The sequence below is a fragment of the Schistocerca cancellata genome, chromosome 5 (genome assembly GCF_023864275.1).
Source record: "Schistocerca cancellata isolate TAMUIC-IGC-003103 chromosome 5, iqSchCanc2.1, whole genome shotgun sequence".
Taxonomy (NCBI): Eukaryota; Metazoa; Arthropoda; class Insecta; order Orthoptera; family Acrididae; genus Schistocerca; species Schistocerca cancellata.
In genome coordinates this window covers 392,653,518-392,671,676 of record NC_064630.1, presented here as the reverse complement: position 1 = coordinate 392,671,676, position 18,159 = coordinate 392,653,518, and the positions used below count along the sequence as shown (strand labels likewise).

Sequence of the window (18,159 nt, the reverse complement as noted above, 5' to 3'; positions counted from 1 at the left end):
TTGTCTTTAAATATGTCTGCTTGTATCTGTATATGTGTGGATGGATATGTGTGTGTGTGTGTGCGCGCGAGTGTATACCCGTCCTTTTTTCCCCCTAAGGTAAGTCTTTCCGCTCCCGGGACTGGAATGACTCCTTACCCTCTCCCTTAAAACCCACATCCTTTCGTCTTTCCCTCTCCTTCCCTCTTTCCTGATGAGGCAACAGTTTGTTGCGAAAGCTTGAATTTTGTGTGTATGTTTGTGTTCGTTTGTGTGTCTGTCGACCTGCCAGCACTTTCATTTGGTAAGTCACATCATCTTTGTTTTATATATATATATATATATATATATATATATATATATATATATATATATATATATATATATATAGAAAGAAATTACAATGAAATGAATATATATATAGTTGAGGCTTACCAGCCACTTGACCATCTTCTTCTTCTGTGCGAATGCACAAACAGTGCCCGAACTCTTACGGGAATCGGCAATGCGCCGCGAGTAATGAGTATAATGGGCGGGGACACTACGAATGTAGTGTGGGACTATACGTTGAGAATGTGGGTTTTGTGGGAGGCATGCCAGCGATAAATCCCTGCAGTCGCGCTATCGTCTGTGTCCTTGGTGGCTCAGATGGATAGAGCGTCTGCCATGAAAGCAGGAGATCCCGGGTTCGAGTCCCGGTCGGGGCACACAATTTCATCTGTCCCCGTTCATGTATGTCAACGCCTGTAAGCAGCTAAGGGTGTTCATTTCATTGTAATTTTCACTTTATATTTGTTCCTATACTCCAGTCTCACCTTGTACCGTACATGATTTGTCTGCCTTTACTACCATTTACCAACACTTTCTCACAATCACTGAATCAATATGTTCTCATTTGCACGTTGGTTACATTAGTTCACTTTTAGTCCTGTTAGCTGCTACATCATTTCATCTAAAGGGAGGGTAATAGGAATCAAGAAAGCATTCTAACCCACTTATTTTCTGCATACTAAATTCACATCTCCCACATTCAACTATTACTTTCATCACATTCCTCTAATGAGTCGAATAGAAATCTCAACTGTAACACTAAGATGTATCTTGCATGTAGACAAACAATATGACCTGCTATTCAGTGCTAACATTAAAAAACCAGGCACTTCATGATCTGTACAGTTCTCTTTCCATTAAGCTATACTGTTACTTTATCACTATGATCCAACAAATAATGAAATCTATCTACAAAGTTATGCTAACAAATTACAACTTATCATTACTAACTAACAAGGAGAATGTATGTACTGTGAGCTAAATTCCACCTTAACCTAGATGGAGCAGAACTGATCTATGCAAACACAGTGATTCATGCACTACCCTATCACCTAATGGTTCTGGCTTGTGTGAACTCTGTGGTTTGTGTACTATTCTTTTGCTCCATATGCTTATACCTTAGCAATTCAAAAATGTTTATTTACAACAGCATGGGATCCATGGTAATCTTACGTTGGCAGCTGTTTCAAGCCATTATGAATTGTGAATCTATCCAAACTTTCTTCCTCACAATACATCATCAAACATAAGTAATACTTCATCATACTCATAATTCCAGTTTCTCATTTTCACAGCAGATCTCCAATATTTCACAATAAACCTCAGTATCTTCACAAACAGATACCTCTCACTCCAAGAGAAAAGAAGTTTTCCAGTGGCTCTGCTTCACTGAGTTCTCCAATACCACTGACCCAGCTACAGGCAGTGTGACAGGTTGACCTGTGCTATACAAAAACGGTGCTATATCAGCTCCACATGTGCTGTACAATATAAAATCCCTTTAATTCAATTGTATCTCCTCTTAGATTTTCCTGCTACTTAGTTTCTTTGGCTTGGTCAGCTATTGCTGGTGGTTTTACTACTTCTTGAGGGACCAGGAGCAGTTTACCAGGCAATTATGCACCTTGCACCTGAATGGTATCCAGTGCTTTGGCTGTTTCCAGACAACGCTGCATGATATGAAGGCAATGAATCCTAACCGAACAGTATCACTGCAACCCTATTCTAGTCCTAATGCATCAGCATTGTACCATGGCTTAACCACATTTTACCAAAGTAAGTAGTACCAGCAAACTATTTTTCCCTGGGTATTACATTTTCCATAATGCATAATATGGAAAATGTGCCTGACTGAGCTATGACCTTAAATCCTCCATTATGCCTATTGTAATTACTACTGCACATCTTCCTCCTCTCAGCCTTTCTCATACTACTTATTTTACTCAATGCAATTCCTACTTGCAGAAGAAGTCCTTATCCCTCTTCTGGCTTATCCTTATGAAATTACCAAATTTTCTGCGGTACCTACAGTTTTCTATACCTGAGTCAGGCACCCTCTCTGCATTGGCTGATGTAATGCTTCTTTTTATGGCAAACTCAACACACTGTGGGATGTGACTCAGTGTATGGGGCAAAGAGCCCTTGTAAACTGTATTGGGTGCATATTATTGAAGTTAAGGGTTTAGCTCTCAGTCCGTTACTGAACACTACATTGGTACAAAACGCTGACATTACAGAAAAAGTAGGCAAAAGGCAAATCAAAGAATGCAGGGAATCCCATAAGTAAAAGTATAAAAGTTTGTGATGTTACTTACATATCCTGCTCTTCCAGATTCTCCAAATCTCTGTCTTCTGTCTATCCACTTCCCTTTCCTCTTTGGAAGGATGCTGCTGCGGAACCTTAGTGCTGGCTGCTGTCTTCCAGTTGTCCATCTTCAATCGTCTGTGTGACACCAATGACCATTGTAACAGAGAAAAGGTTGAATTGGATGCGAGCTTGGGGGACGGAGGTGGGGGTGGGGAGGGGAGTGGGTGGACAGCAGTAGACAGATCCTGGTGAAGATATAATAACTCTTTATTAGTTCTTGACTAATTCATACAGTTCAGACATTCTTCAGAAAGCAATATTTCTCTGACATGGCTCGGAGTTCCCTTGCAACATTCTGATGTTGTAGCTGCAGACATTGACATCAGTGAGTGGCATGCATGTGTTTCCCAGTAGACAGAGGACTGCACTGGCATCTCTAGTGTGTGACAAAAGCTTTGACTGCAGGGTGCAGTCATGCTATGGTCATGAATGGCCACAATGTCTTCTCTACTGCAGAAGGTCACGTTGTCCCAGTAGCACGCCCATGGCATTGCCTGGAGTCGAAGTGTGGAACAATGCTAAAGAGCAGGGGTGAGCAGAAGGCACAGTATTGGCTGCCCAGGCTTGGCATACCAGCAGAGGTCCCTCATTTGTGACCTGGAAGTGGCAGTTATGGTGATGGTACTGGTTGACACAAAGTTGGCGTCACTTACTGCCATGCTGATCGAACAATGACGATCTGCTTCTGCTGTAGTTAAATACTGCTTCCCCCTGCTGATTCCATGGTAACAGCAATGTTTCTCAGTCATGCTGAAGCATCTATAGGATGTCTATGCCCAGAAGGTGTGTCATAACCAGCAATGGGTTGGCCAAGCTGTGTCGATTATGTGATATCGGGCTGATGGCCAGTTTCTGGCACTGATGGTCTGATGACACAGATGCTGATGATGTAGTTCATTGACCAGCACCTGCTGGCTGGCAGCAGCCTTGTTATGGTTCTGGGCTCTGACTTCTGCTTCAGGTTTCCCTATTGCTTTGTCCGTTACTCAGGCCTACATTTTGTGTCCTCATTTGAGCTACTTGCTGTAGTAATGTTTGAACCGCTTCCTGAGTGGTAATCCCTGGTACCTTTGATTCACTCATTGTAAAGCCTGTATCTAACACACCGGGACAAGACACAATAGAACAAACACAGGGACACTTAATGTCAGCACTAATGTAACAATTCTTGGCACTATTCAATTTGCAAAGTACTTGAAGGGAGAACAGCCAGAGGAAAAAGAGTTTGTTTCCACTCACCACACAACACTGAAGATGCTGTAAGTTGACTCCAAATGTCACTGCTCAGTTCTGACACCAGTTATTATTGGGCAGAATGGTCTGAACGTTATTGACACTGTAAAATGTCAGGAAACGATATCAGAATGGTTGACTGAGTGGTGGATGCAAAGAACCAGTGCGTCAGCTGTCATGGGAAAATAAGAGTAGTGGTGTCAACAACATATTTTATTTAGCAGAATTCATACAGCAGCTGTGGACAGCTTCATGGTGGTGGCCTGGCCCTCATTAGGACAAGGAGAGAAAAGTCCTGCTAAGGGTGCAGGAACAGATGGGGCACAAAACCTGACTGGAGAAAAAAAAAAGTTAAGAGTTAACAGGGAGAGGTACATGAGTTCTACAAGTCCTCCTACCACTCATATTCTATCTTCTACCTAAAAAATGTACCATTTTCTATCTTCTACCTACAAAATGTACCATTTTCCTTAGCCATTGACTGTAGACGCAAGCTGCCATCACAATGTCATCCTGTCATAAAAAAGCAACTACTGCAAAATAGACATCTATCATTACATGGATTGTGTAGCAACAGGTCTAACACTCTGACAATTTAAAGTGTGAGTGTGGATGCGGGTTATCCTGATGTATTTCCCCAAGCCACATTCCACTTCTTTACGAAGTGACTTACTTGGAATTTTGCAGCCCCTCTTCTTTATGGGATAGTCGGCTGCTGGAAAGTCTCTTAACTTCTTCTCCATTGAATAGAGATAGGTATAGGAAGTTTTAAGCCTCTTTCTACTTAAAAAATGAGTAGACATACAAACTTTCCTTTTCGCCAGTTAAAGATGTATTTGGCTTTCATGCACAACCTAATTCACACTTCCAACATACATATGCAACTTCCTGCAAGTACCTCGTACTGTCGAACATTAGAAACAAAATGAGTTACAGTAAAAAGAAAGATGGCTTGACTATCATGACTTTCTTAAAATGAATCAGAAAATCAAGAGTCTCTATGAGTTATTTTTCAACTGTTCTTGTTTCACATAACAATAGTCAATGACACAATAAGCACAGAGTGGTATAAAAGCTTCATGGTTCTTCATGGTTCTTCCTTACATATCCATTAAAACCTCTATGGATTGCCCGACAGGTACTTGTCGGTGCCGTTCGACCGCCGCGTCTACCTTCTTCCCGCAACTCATTTTAAATCTGCACACACAAACATGTGCGACATGCAGTAGGTAGGATTCTACCATCCCACAATCATATCTAGAATATCATGTGTTCGGGACGGTAGAAGGCTGAGTGGTTCTAGAATAAACACAGAAATTCTCAAATCACTACACAGGGAGCATCACTGATACAACTAACATGTACACAGCTCACTCATATGCAGCAGTCGAATTGTTGCTGCTGCTTTGGGATATATTGTAGGATCTCAATGATCAGTGAGCACATGCTAAAGCAAATGTTCTATTTGGCTGAAGGCTTCTGAGGTTAGCAGATTTATGTTGATTGATGACTGTAGCAAAGCACATCAGTGGCTTAAGCAAACATAAAAGGTGGTGAGGATACGTAATTTACTTTCCAGTCAGTACTTTGCCATCTCCTAATTGTTTGCCTGATATGATCTACTGTGCAAATAAGAAATAATTCAAGAATAAATCTTCTGTGGCCAGCCAATAATATTATAGGGGTTGTTAGTATGTGTGCCTACTCCATTAATCTAACTTAAACCCTCATATAAATCAACGTATCTTTTGCCACTGGTCATCAACTCCATCGCTCAAGCATCTGTTGCTGTAAGCGCGCTGGCTGTAGATCTTTATTACATGTTAGGTATGTTGGGTATTCTAACTTGAATAAATCTACACTTTCTAAAGCAGTGCAAGTCTTAAGTTTCTTTGCTAAACACTATGCTAAATTTTAACCAATGTAGTTCTTGTGCCAAATCTCACAGGACAGTAGGTTTTGCTGTGCCTGCCAGTCATACTGATATGGATTTGTGATTTGAATGCATGTATCAGAGCAAACTGCAACAAGATGGCAAGGTCGCTGCGGATTTATTGTGCCGCAGATTATTGGGATTGTTCCATCACAACTGGATCATGCCAGCGATGTTCCAGAAACAAGACTACTGCATAAACCTTCCTAATTTATGCATCTGTAGGCAAATAGAGAATCCAACCATTTAACATACACATAAAGGAATACATAGCACATTGTAAGCACTGATGTTCAGCTCATAATGGATGGAGCATTGTGCAGGCAGTTTGCCATACTGGAGAGCACTGGACAGGTTTGCAAGACTGCACTGCTGTTGAGCCGTGCTGTTCCCTTCCACCTCCTTTACTTCATTGTCATCTTTCCTCTGCTTTGTTTATTAGTGTACATACTGGATAGTGAACAGAGTTGTCACTCTCTCTGTTCCAATTAAAAGTCAGCTTTTCTGTCATCAATAATTATTAAAACTTTGTTATTATATTTAAGCATGTTGTTAACAAGGTCTAAACAAAATTTTTAATGTAAATTTTTATTTTTTCATTTTTTTATTTGCTAAATATATTTATAAAAAGCAGAAAGTGCAATTAAACTGATTTGTCCCTTGTACAAACAAGAAAAACAAATTAATAAAGAAATAAAAATAACAAAAAGGAATACCCTCAAAAACAGTTTGCATGGATTGCATAAAAAATGAAGCCAATACAAAAAATAATTTCAGACCTATAAAAGATCTGCCTAAAAACTGGAGTCAATAAACATGTATTTGAAAGATTGTAAAAAAGAGGTAGAAGATTGTTCATATTCATTAACGTAATTATAGGCCTCCAAAATGAAGAAAGGAAATGTTTAAATTGTTGTAACAATAAGTACTGTAAAGAGTGTAGCAAAGCTTTTTATTAAAACATGTGAATAAAAATATTGTGAAAAAGTTGAATGTTTTTGTGGAAAATTTGTATATGGAATTAATTTAAAAATCATCAGAAATTAGATTTTCAGGGAAAAATACTAAAATCTGATCAGAATCAATTTTTTTTAATCAGAATTAATTTTTATTTGTTTACGTGTAATTCTTTTATTTTATAATGTCTGTGTGGTAAAGTGTCTATTCTGTTTTCTAATATGCATCTTTTATCATCACTGGTGCTTTAATGGGTTTACTGCATTCAACAGTATGAAATTCATGTTTATAAGGTCTAATTAAATCCATTTTCCTATATTGTTTTATTTTATTGTCTAAACATTTTTTTAATCATTGAAAGTAATTTCACTTTTTACTACAGTTTTTTTAACTCCTTTAGATTGTTTGGATTCCTTAGCCCCTTCACAACCTTTATACTCTACTTCATTCCAGCATTCATGATGGATTTTAAACAAACATGTTCTAACATATTTTTTTCCACATTTTCATCTTTGATTTTTCCTAAACATTTTTTGTTTACTAGTGGTAATCCATAAATATTATGTTTTTAATAATCACTTCCATCAAATTCGCTTATCATTGGTTTTATATTGGTACAAAAATCTCCAGTTCTTCTACCATATATAAAATAATCTGTATCCATATAACATAAATCGATATTTTCTCCATTTTTTGTTTCCATAACATTATAATGAAAATGTTGTTGTTGTGGTCTTCAGTCCTGAGACTGGTTTGATGCAGCTCTCCATGCTACTCTATCCTGTGCAAGCTTCTTCATCCCCCAGTACTTACTGCAACCTACATCCTTCTGAATCTGCTTAGTGTATTCATCTCTTGGTCTCCCTCTATGATTTTTACCCTCCACACCGCCCTCCAATGCCAAATTTGTGATCCCCTGATGCCTCAGAACATGTCCTACCAACCAGTCCCTTCTTCTTTTCAAGTGGTGCCACAAACTCCTCTTCTCCCCAATTCTATTCAATACCTCCTCATTAGTTATGTGAACTACCCATCTAATCTTCAGCATTCTTCTGTAGCACCATATTTTGAAAGCTTCTATTCTCTTCTGGTCCAAACTATTTATCGTCCATGTTTCATTTCCATACATGGCTACACTCCATAAAAATACTTTCAGAAATGACTTCCTGACACTTAAATCTATGCTGGATGTTAACAAATTTCTTCTTCAGAAACGCTTTCCTTGCCATTGCCAGTCTACATTTTATGTCCTCTCTACTTCGACCATCATCAGTTGTTTTGCTCCTCAAATAGCAAAACTCGTTTATTACTTTAAGTGTCTCATTTACTAATCTAATTCCCTCAGCATCACCCGATTTAATTTGACTACATTCCATTATCCTCGTTTTGCTTTTGTTGGTGTTCATCTTATTTCAGCCTTTCAAGACATTGTCCATTCCATTCAACTGCTCTTCCAAGTCCTTTGCTGTCTCTGACAGAATTACAATGTCATCGGCGAACCTCAAAGTTTTTATTTCTTCTCCATGGATTTTAATACCTACTCCGAATTTTTCTATTGTTTCCTTTACTGCTTGCTCAATATACAGATTGAATAACATCGGGGAGAGGCTACAACCCTGTCTCATTCCCTTCCCAACCCCTGCTTCCCTTTTGTGCCCCTCAACCCCATATAACTGCCATCTGGTTTCTGTACAAATTGTAAATAGCCTTTCGCTCCCTGTATTTTACCCCTGCCACCTATTGAATTCGAAAGAGAGTATTCCAGTCAACATTGTCAAAAGCTTCCTCTAAGTCTACAAATGCTAGAAATGTAGGTTTGCCTTTCCTTAATCTTTCTTCAAAGATAAGTCGTAAGGTCAGTATTGCCTCACATGTTCCAACATTTCTATGGAATCCAAACTGATCTTCCCCGAGGTCAGCTTCTACCAGTTTTTCCATTCATCTGTCAAGAATTCGTATTAGTATTTTGCAGCTGTGACTTATTAAACTGATAGTTCGGTAATTTTCACATCTGTCAACACCTGCTTTCTTTGGGATTGGAATTATTATATTCTTCTTGAAGTCTGAGGGTATTTTGCCTGTCTCAAACATCTTGCTCACCAGATGGTAGAGTTTTGTCAGGACTGGCTCTCCCAAGGCCGTCAGTAGTTCCAATGGAATGTTGTCTACTCCGGGGGCCTTGTTTCGACTCAGGTCTTTCAGTGCTCTGTCAAACTCTTCATGCAGTATCGTATCTCCCATTTCATCTGCATCTACATCCTCTTCCATTTCCATAATATTGTCCACAAGTACATCACCCTTGTATAGACCCTTTATATACTTCTTCCACCTTTCTGCTTTCCCTTCTTTGCTTAGAACTGGGTTTCCATCTGAGCTCTTGATATTCATACAAGTGGCTCTCTTTTCTCCAAAGGTCTCTTTAATTTTCCTGTAGGCAGTATCTATCTCGCCCCTAGTGAGATAAGCCTCTACATCCTTACATTTGTCCTCTAGCCATCCCTGCTTACCCATTTTCCACTTCCTGTCAATCTCATTTTTGAGACGTTTGTATTCCTTTTTGCCTGCTTCATTTACTGCATTTTTATATTTTCTCCTTTCATCAATTACATTCAATATTTCTTCTGTTACCCAAGGTTTTCTACTAACCCTCATGTTCTTACCTACTTGATCCTCTGCTGCCTTCACTATTTCATCCCTCAAAGCTACCCATTCTTCTTCTACTGTATTTCTTTCCCCCATTCCTGTCAATCATTCCCTAATGTTCTCCCTGAAACTCTGTACAACCTCTGGTTTAGTCAGTTTACCCAGGTCCCATCGCCTTAAATTCCCACCTTTTTGCAGTATCTTCAGTTTTAATCTACAGTTTATAACCAATAGATTGTGGTCAGAGTCCACATCTGCCCCTGGAAATGTCCTACAATTTAAAACCTGGTTCCTAAATCTCTGTCTTACCATTATATAATCTATCTGATACATTTTAGTATCTCCAGGATTCTTCCATGTATACAACCTTCTTTCATGATTTTTGAACCATGTGTTAGCTATGATCAAGTTATGCTCTGTGCAAAATTCTACCAGACAGCTTCCTCTTTCATTTCTTACCCCCAATCCGTATTCACCTACTACGTTTCCTTCTCTCCCTTTTCCTACACTCGAATTCCAGTCACCCATCACTATTAAATTTTCGTCTCCCTTCACTACCTGAATAATTTCTTTTATCTCATCATACATTTCATCAATTTCTTCATCATCTGCAGAGCTAGTTGGCATATAAAGTTGTCCTACTGTAGTAAGCATGGGCTTCGTGTCTATCTTGGCCACAATAATGCGTTCACTATGCTGTTTGTAGTAGCTTACCCACACTCCTATTTTTTTATTCATTACTAAACCTACTCCTGCATTACCCCTATTTGATGTTGTATTTATAACCCTGTATTCACCTGACCAAATGTCTTGTTCCTCCTGCCACCGAACATGAAAATAATAGAATGAAATTTTAGAAATATCTAAAATACTCATTCCAATATAAATAGGTTTATCTAATTTGTTTGGAAGGTAGGAGACAAGGTACTGGTGGAAGTAAAGCTGTGATGACGGGGAGTGATTCGTGCTTGGGTAGCTCAGTTGGTAGAGCACTTGCCCATGAAACGCAAAGGTCCCGAGTTCGAGTCTTGGTCCAGCACGCAGTTTTAATCTGCCAGGAAGTTTTAATTTTTACTGTTTGGAATCTCTTAGTATTAATCACATTGTTATTGCTGTGTTAGGATGGGAATTTTTTGATGTGAAAAATTGTGGTTCTTATGTTAGGGAAAAAAAGGGGGTATGATAATCGAGCTGATGGTTTCATTAGCTTTTATTGCCTGCTCTAGAACTCTCAAATGATAACTACTCATAGCTGGCTTGTGTCCCTCTCCCCTTCTTAGTACAGGTGATAATGGCTATATTGAGGGAGGGGGAGTGTTATCAGGGACAACTATAGCAGGAATGCTGGTCGGCATTGAGATTATTAAGTTGCAGTGGCAGAGTGCTCAGCTGTGGAGGTCACCAGACAGGAGGTGTGGTATTATCCATCTCCACCTGCAGGATTGCTGGCAGCAGTTATTTCCTAGGAGCTGTGATCGTTAGTAAACTGGTTGCTGACTGCTACAATGTTTTCGCCATGCTGTTACATAGTTTGTAGCTGCAAGTAAGCTGTCTGGAAGTAAAACAATTATTAAGGTGACATTCCTCATTGTCTTCAAATGTGACAAAGTCATCTACCAGTTTCACATTTATGTCATTTAACTAGAATTGTTGCATATTAAGTCTCACAATGAATGCATTGTCAGTATTCTCAATGTTTGAAGCTCTTTCACGCTCTGGAGTGACGTGAGTGTTGACATCAGTCTGAGCAGTCCCTGTGTCAGCTGTGCTGGATGGATCAATAACAGTTTTAGCTGCACATAGTCTGCCTGTTGCCAGTCTCCACATTTTGTGGCAGATTGGCAGGCCTGGTACAGTACTAATTTTATGCACAGTGTTTCTCTAATTCCTTTCTGATTGTTACATGCGTTTTCTGGGGACCACATTGGAGATGCATGCACACTGGGCACACTGGCAACATTTCCTTCAAAATTGCAAGAATCTTCCATGGTTTCAAAGTGAAAGTGATTTTCCGCCCACCATTGAAGATTTCCGACCTGCTGGGATCAGTGAAAGACAATCTGGTACTGCGGAAGGCGGGAATTTATAAAATACCTTGTCAGCGTGGCATGTCATATATTTGGACAAGCATTGCGAACAGTGAAAGAATGTTGCACTGAACATCAACGCTGTACTCGCCTTTTGCAACCTAGCAAGTCTGCAATTGCTGAGCATTGAATTACCCCTGACACTCGATGAAGTATGACAAGACAACAATTTTGGCCACAGGGCAACATCCATTTGGGACTACATCATAAAATAATCAGTGGAAATTCACATGACACACAATCTTATGAATCGTGACAATGGCTACCAGCTAGATAATGCGTGGAACCCTGTCATCTCTAAGATCTGCTCCAGATGAAGACATCAGAGTACTCCAATAGCCGCGGCAATTGACAATGCCGAAGACAGTTGAGTTCTGCAGTTCCACCATGAGGGCACTGCTGGTGGGTGGTGTGGTTCATCTGTCAATATGATTTTGACGCATGCCCGGAATACTTGCTGCACACCATATATTGCAGAACAGAGGGTGTCTTCGTCAGTCTTCGATGGCTCATCTGAGGACGGCTGTCCAGTCCAAATATTGTGGATGGAAGCTAACAACGACCAGCTGCAAGCCCAAAATCTTTTTGAATATATAGTTCGCCAGGAAAATTTTACATTTCACAACAGACACCTTTACGGGGAGGGGATGGTCTCACATGTAAGAAGTTTTGACAAACTATGTGGTAAGAGAGCTAAGCTTTTGTGTTCTTTGACCTTTTTATTGAGATGTTGGGACCATGGCATAATGCCAAAATTTGCCAGGGTGACACATTTTATTAAGACTGCCACCGCACGGAAGATAACGGAAAAGGCCAGTCACGCTGTTGTTAAAGAGAGGATTTGCCACACAAGACAAAGATTGGCTGCCATTTCAGAAGAATTGTTCCACTTGCATCTGAAGATTGCAGCACATCTGTCTACTGTATTATGGGACTGGGTTGATGAGTGACTTCCCCCAAATTTGCGTGGGTACACAAGGATGCAAGTTCTCGGCAGATGTCAAAATTTGATCATCTTGTGCCAAAACAGTCATCGCCAAAGGGGATTACTGCACGATGTTCCATCGTTAACTTCACAGACAAGAATTTGGACAATGCAACGCTGTTGGTATTAAGTAAGGGTTTGAATTTTGCACCTACACCTAGAGCACCACCTCTGATAAGTTTTGTGAGTGGTGTTGAAGAAGCAGTATGACACCTTCCTATGGAAACTGCAGAAGAAGTAAGGAGGGAAACTTGCCGTGCTCTTCTTAAAGCTCCTCCTCTACACAGTAACATAACCTCTGCAGAAAGGGCTGCACTGTGAAATCTCCGAGAAGATCCGGATGTTGTGATACTGAAGGCCGATAAAGGCAATTTAAATGTACTGTTACCTCACAGTTTGTATGTGGATAAGTTGTATGGTCTGCTAAGTGATTCTGCCTACAGGAAGATTGATAACTATCCTACAGGACGTGTGCAATGGAAGACATCTACACTCCTGAATTCTTCCTCGTTGCCTCCAAAGACAATCAAGTGCTTAAGACCTCATGGCAGCATACCTCCAAGACTGTATGGCTTTCCAAAGGTATATAAAGATGGACTACCCTTATGGTCAATAGTCAGCAAAATTGGGGTCCCCACTTACGATTTAGCCAAACATCTTGCATCCTTGCTGAGGCCATTTATGCTCAAATGTTCACATCACATACGAAACTCGACCAATTTTATCAACAGACTGGGGGCTTTCCGCCTAAGTACTTCTGATCTTTTAGTTAGTTTTGACGTGGTGTCTCTTTTTAGAAAGGTACCCCTTGCACACTCCTTGGCACTGATTGGCAATAAGTTTCAGGTGGGAATCACTGCTTTGTTTCGCCACACTCTCTCTTCAACATATTTTATGTTCAACCAAGAATATTTTGAACAGATTGACGGCGTTGCCATGGGTAGCCCCTTGTCTCCCTTGGTGGGCAACCTTTTTATTCATTCAGGAGGACGGCGGTTCAATCCCACGTCGAGCCATCCTGATTTAGGTTTTCCGTGATTTCCCTAAATCGCTCCAGGCAAATGCCGGGATAGTTCCTTTGAAAGGGCATGGCCGACTTCCTTCCCTGATCCGATGAGACCGATGACCTCACTGTTTGGTCTCTTCCCCCAAACAACTCAGCCCAACCCAAACCAACCCTTTTTATGGAGGATTTTGAGGAGAGAGCACTTGAATCGGCAGCTCTCAAACCAACTGTTTTTTGGAGGTATGTGGATGACACTTTCATAGTGTGGCCTCATGGAGAAGACAAATTAATGGAGTTTTTAGATCACCTCAACTCCATCATGAGAACATTTGGTTTACCATGGCATTAGAGAAAAATGGTTGCCTCCCTTTCTTGGATGTGCTAGTTAGATGGAAGATTGATGGCTCTCTGGGGCATTCAGTTTATCGAAGGCCCACACATACTAACTTGTATTTAAATTCGTCCAGCTGCCATTACCAATTGCAAACAATGAGTGTACTTAAAACACTTGTACACAGAGCTCATGTAGTGTCAGATACAGATAGTTTGCCTGAAGAGCTTGCCCACCTGAAGAGGGTTTTCAAAGAGAATGGATATTCTACCCAGCAAATTAGCAAGGCACTTGCAGTTAAGCCGAAGAAACAGGGAGCGGAGAAAGAAGAGAGCACACCTACTAAATCTTTAGCTTTTCTTCCCTTTGTTGGCAACATTTCCTTCAAAATTGCAAGAATCCTCCCCAGTTTCGAAGTGAAAGTGATTTTCCATCCACCATCGAACATTTCCAACCTGCTGGGATCAGTGAAAGACGATCTGGTATTGCGGAAGGCGGGAATTTATAAAATACCTTGTCAGTGTGGCATGTCATATATAGGACAAACATTGCGAACAGTAGGAGAACGTTGCACTGAACATCAGCGCTGTACTCGCCTTTTGCAACCTAGCAAGTCTGCAATTGCTGAGCATTGAATTTCCACTGGACACTCAATGGAGTAGGACAAGACAACAATTTTGGCCACAGCAACATCCTTTTGGGATTCCGTCATAAAAAGAATCATTGGAGAGTCGCATAACACACAATCTTATGAACCGTGACAATGGCTACCAGCTAGATAAAGCGTGGAACCCCGTCATCTCTAAGATCTGCTTCAGACGAAGACGTCAGAGTACTCAGATGGCCGCAGCAATTGACAATGCCGAAGACAGCTGAGTTCTGCAGATCCACTAGCGAGGGCGCTGCTGGCGGATGGTGCGGTTCGTCTGTTAATAATATGATTTTGACGCACGCGTGGAATACTCGCTGCACGCTATATATTGCGGAATGGAGGGCGTCTTGAGCAGCCGACCTGAGCAGAACGCTGCTCTCTGCACCTGGCGTAGCTGCCCGTTGATAGCTCCTCAGAGCGGTCTCAAATAAGCTGCAACTAGCGTAGCTGCCGGTGACGCTCTACTGAGCGGCACAAACTAGCACAAGCCGCTTAACGCTTCTGGGCGCTAAGTAGCAAGAGTTTCAGCTCCACTTCCTGAAACTTCGGTTGCAAACCTCCCCAGCGGGACTCTCCCGTTCTTTGGTAGGGTAATCTCAGTGTCAGGGGCCCGTTCACGTCGGATAACCCTGCGCACTTTAGGCCGCTCTCTTCAACCCACGCTCTCTTGCGCCGCGCATTGCACTCCACGCAGATAGGTCGTAGGGACACCCCTCTTCTGTAGGGACACGATACACAGCACTTTCGCCGAAAAAGCAAATATTGTCGTTTCGTGAAAAGAGCAAAATTGTCGTGCATCCTTCCCTATCCAAATAAAAACTCCCGAAACAGCAAAGATGTCCGATCTTTCCTATGCTTCCCCACCACTTACCCGCAGCAAAGCTGCAGCACAAGAGGCGGAAATGCCAGCTACTCCCGCCATCATTTCCGTCCCACTGTCCACCTTCCAAGAGCAGGTTGCCTTGAAGGACAAACAGATCGCAGAACAGCAGGAGCTGATCGCAGAGCTGATGGGCAGTGAACACACACAGACAGAAACACCCACACCACACACACAGGCACCAGCTGATAAACCGAAGGACGTGCCCCCTATTTCACCTCTGGCGGCCCAGGCACCGACGGAACCGGAGCCAGAGCCGACGGAGGACACAACCAACACAGACGAAGACGGGCTGTGGCAGACGGTCGGCCCAAGACGCAAACAGCCGCCAAATACACAAACAAGTGAGCCCACAAACTCACGAGGCAACGGCCAAGTGCTGTTGTCAACACCACCTACATCGCGAACCAACAACAAAGGCAACACAGGGACCAACACAAACAACCCTGCAACTGCAGCAACCACAAATATACAAGCAGCTACGCAGAACACAAACATTACCGCGACTGGCTTCCCACCAGTCATCATACACAACTACGGAGACCTAAGTCTCCTAAACAAGGAATTTAACAATAAACACAACCCCACAACATACTACTCTAAGCTCACTGGGGAACACGCCGCACTGTACGTGGTGAACAAGTCAGATTACTCAAATCTACTGGACTTTCTTAAAGAAAGGAAGGTAGAGCACTTCACGTACAGGACTGTCCTGGAAAAAACACAGCAGTACGTGATAAAGGGGATAGACTCACGAACCCCGACCGACACAGTACACGAAGAACTCTCTGCTCTCGGGTGGGAGTGCATTCGGGTAAACCGAATGTCAGAGTTTGGCACAGCAAGACCGTCTCATAACTACATGGCGGAATTGGCCGACACAGCCAAGTCCCGCGACCTGTTGAAGTTAAAGCTATTTCTTCACATGGTCGTCAATGTAGAGATTTACAACATGCCGCACACCCCCCAACAATGCCACAACTGCCAGCACTTTTGCGCACACGGGTATCAGATGCGGTCTCGCACCCCGCTGCCACATTTGCGCTGGCGGTCACACGACCCAACGCTGCAAACTGCCCCATACAGCACCTCTCAAGTGCGCCAACTGTGGTGCTGCCCATCCGGCAAACTACAGAGGGTGCATTGCTTACAAAGCAGCTCTGAGGCGCAAAATAGCGAAACATGCCAAACCCACCGCCATCACAGTTCCAAAACCGCCCCCGCGCCCAGTAAGAAGTGGAATATCCTTCGCTGGAGTGGTCGCTGGCAGCCCCAGCAGCGCAGGACGGTCAGAGGAGCCCCAGAGCTCAGGACACGCTCAGCAAACACCCCCAGCAACAGACACACAACAGACAAATACAACACCTGACACCACACCCGCACCGAGCACACCACACGAAACCAGCAACAACACCACCCTACCCCCTGAGATCGCGGACTGCAGCCCACCACAGGGTACAGGAAACGCACCTACACAGGGACGACCACAGCGCCAGAGGAGGAGAAGGAGAAACAGCCGCAGCACGAGGAACACGACCACACTACAACAAGTACACAGACAACAGGACACCAACACTCACGAACACAACTCAGACACCAACTCAACAACCCACATGACACACCCACTCACCACAGAGAATACACAGGCGCCCACAACTGCTGCACGAACAGCCGACACTCAGGCCAGCCCTCACCAGACGCCAACACAGGAACAAGCGGCCGCTAACACGACCAATAACTCGCAGGCCGACATGACCAACATTACGACAACATTCCAGAGAATAATGGAAACATTATTCCCTGGACGCACGACCACCGAAATAGTCACGAAGATTATGGGGTGTGTCTCACAACTCTTCATGCAGTTCATGTCGAGCACGCTCAACTGGACTAGCTTCCAAGCCACGATCACACCGCTTTTTACACTACTACAAGGATAATACACCACACCAGCCCCGAAACGCAGACTTAAACACAGTCTCACAGATCCTGTTTTGGAATGCCAACGGGATCGCAAGCAAAAAAGCCGAAATGGCCGCGTTCATGGAGCGAAAGGGTATCCGAATCGCTCTTGTGAACGAAACACTGCTTACGCCCCGCAAACAACTAAACATCCCAGGGTATTGTGTCTATCGTACCGACCGAGCGGATGGCAGGAGGGGAGGCGGCACGGCAATCATCATACACAGAGACATAGAACACACGAACATCGAGCTCCCAGCACTTGAAAGACTAGAGGCTACGGCCGTCAGCGTCAAGTTCAACGGAGCCAACACCACACTCGTATCGATATACAATCCTCCTAAAAACATAGTAACACGCGATATCAGCACATTATTCAACATAGCACCGCGGGTAATAGCCGCTGGAGATCTCAACGCAAAACACCCTGATTGGAACTCACGAATACGAACCTCCAACGGCAAGAAACTGTACGAACACGCACTAGGCCGAAACTACATTATACTTGGGCCGGACGTTCCCACGTTCGTGCCTACACAGGCTCAACATAGGCCAGACGTGTTAGACATAGTCTTCATAAAGGGCATCACATGCACACTCAACCTTACGGTTGAAAACGATCTGGACTCAGACCACATGCCTGTAATACTGCACATGGAAGAGACACTGCAGGACATCGAACCACGCAGGATGCTTAACTACAAGCGTGCGAATTGGACACTGTTCAAGGAAACGCTTGATAGTCACATTCCTGACACCCACGAAATTAACAACACACAGCAAATCGATGAGGCTGTGGAGGCTCTCACAACT

At 42.7% G+C, this 18,159-nt stretch overlaps 1 non-coding gene across 1 annotated transcript; it reads left to right on the top strand.

The window, feature by feature from the left end:
- Positions 1 to 612: 612 nt before the first annotated feature.
- Positions 613 to 686, top strand: Trnas-uga (transfer RNA serine (anticodon UGA)). The gene has a single exon. It is a non-coding gene; the product is annotated as a tRNA-Ser (tRNA).
- Positions 687 to 18,159: the final 17,473 nt, after the last annotated feature.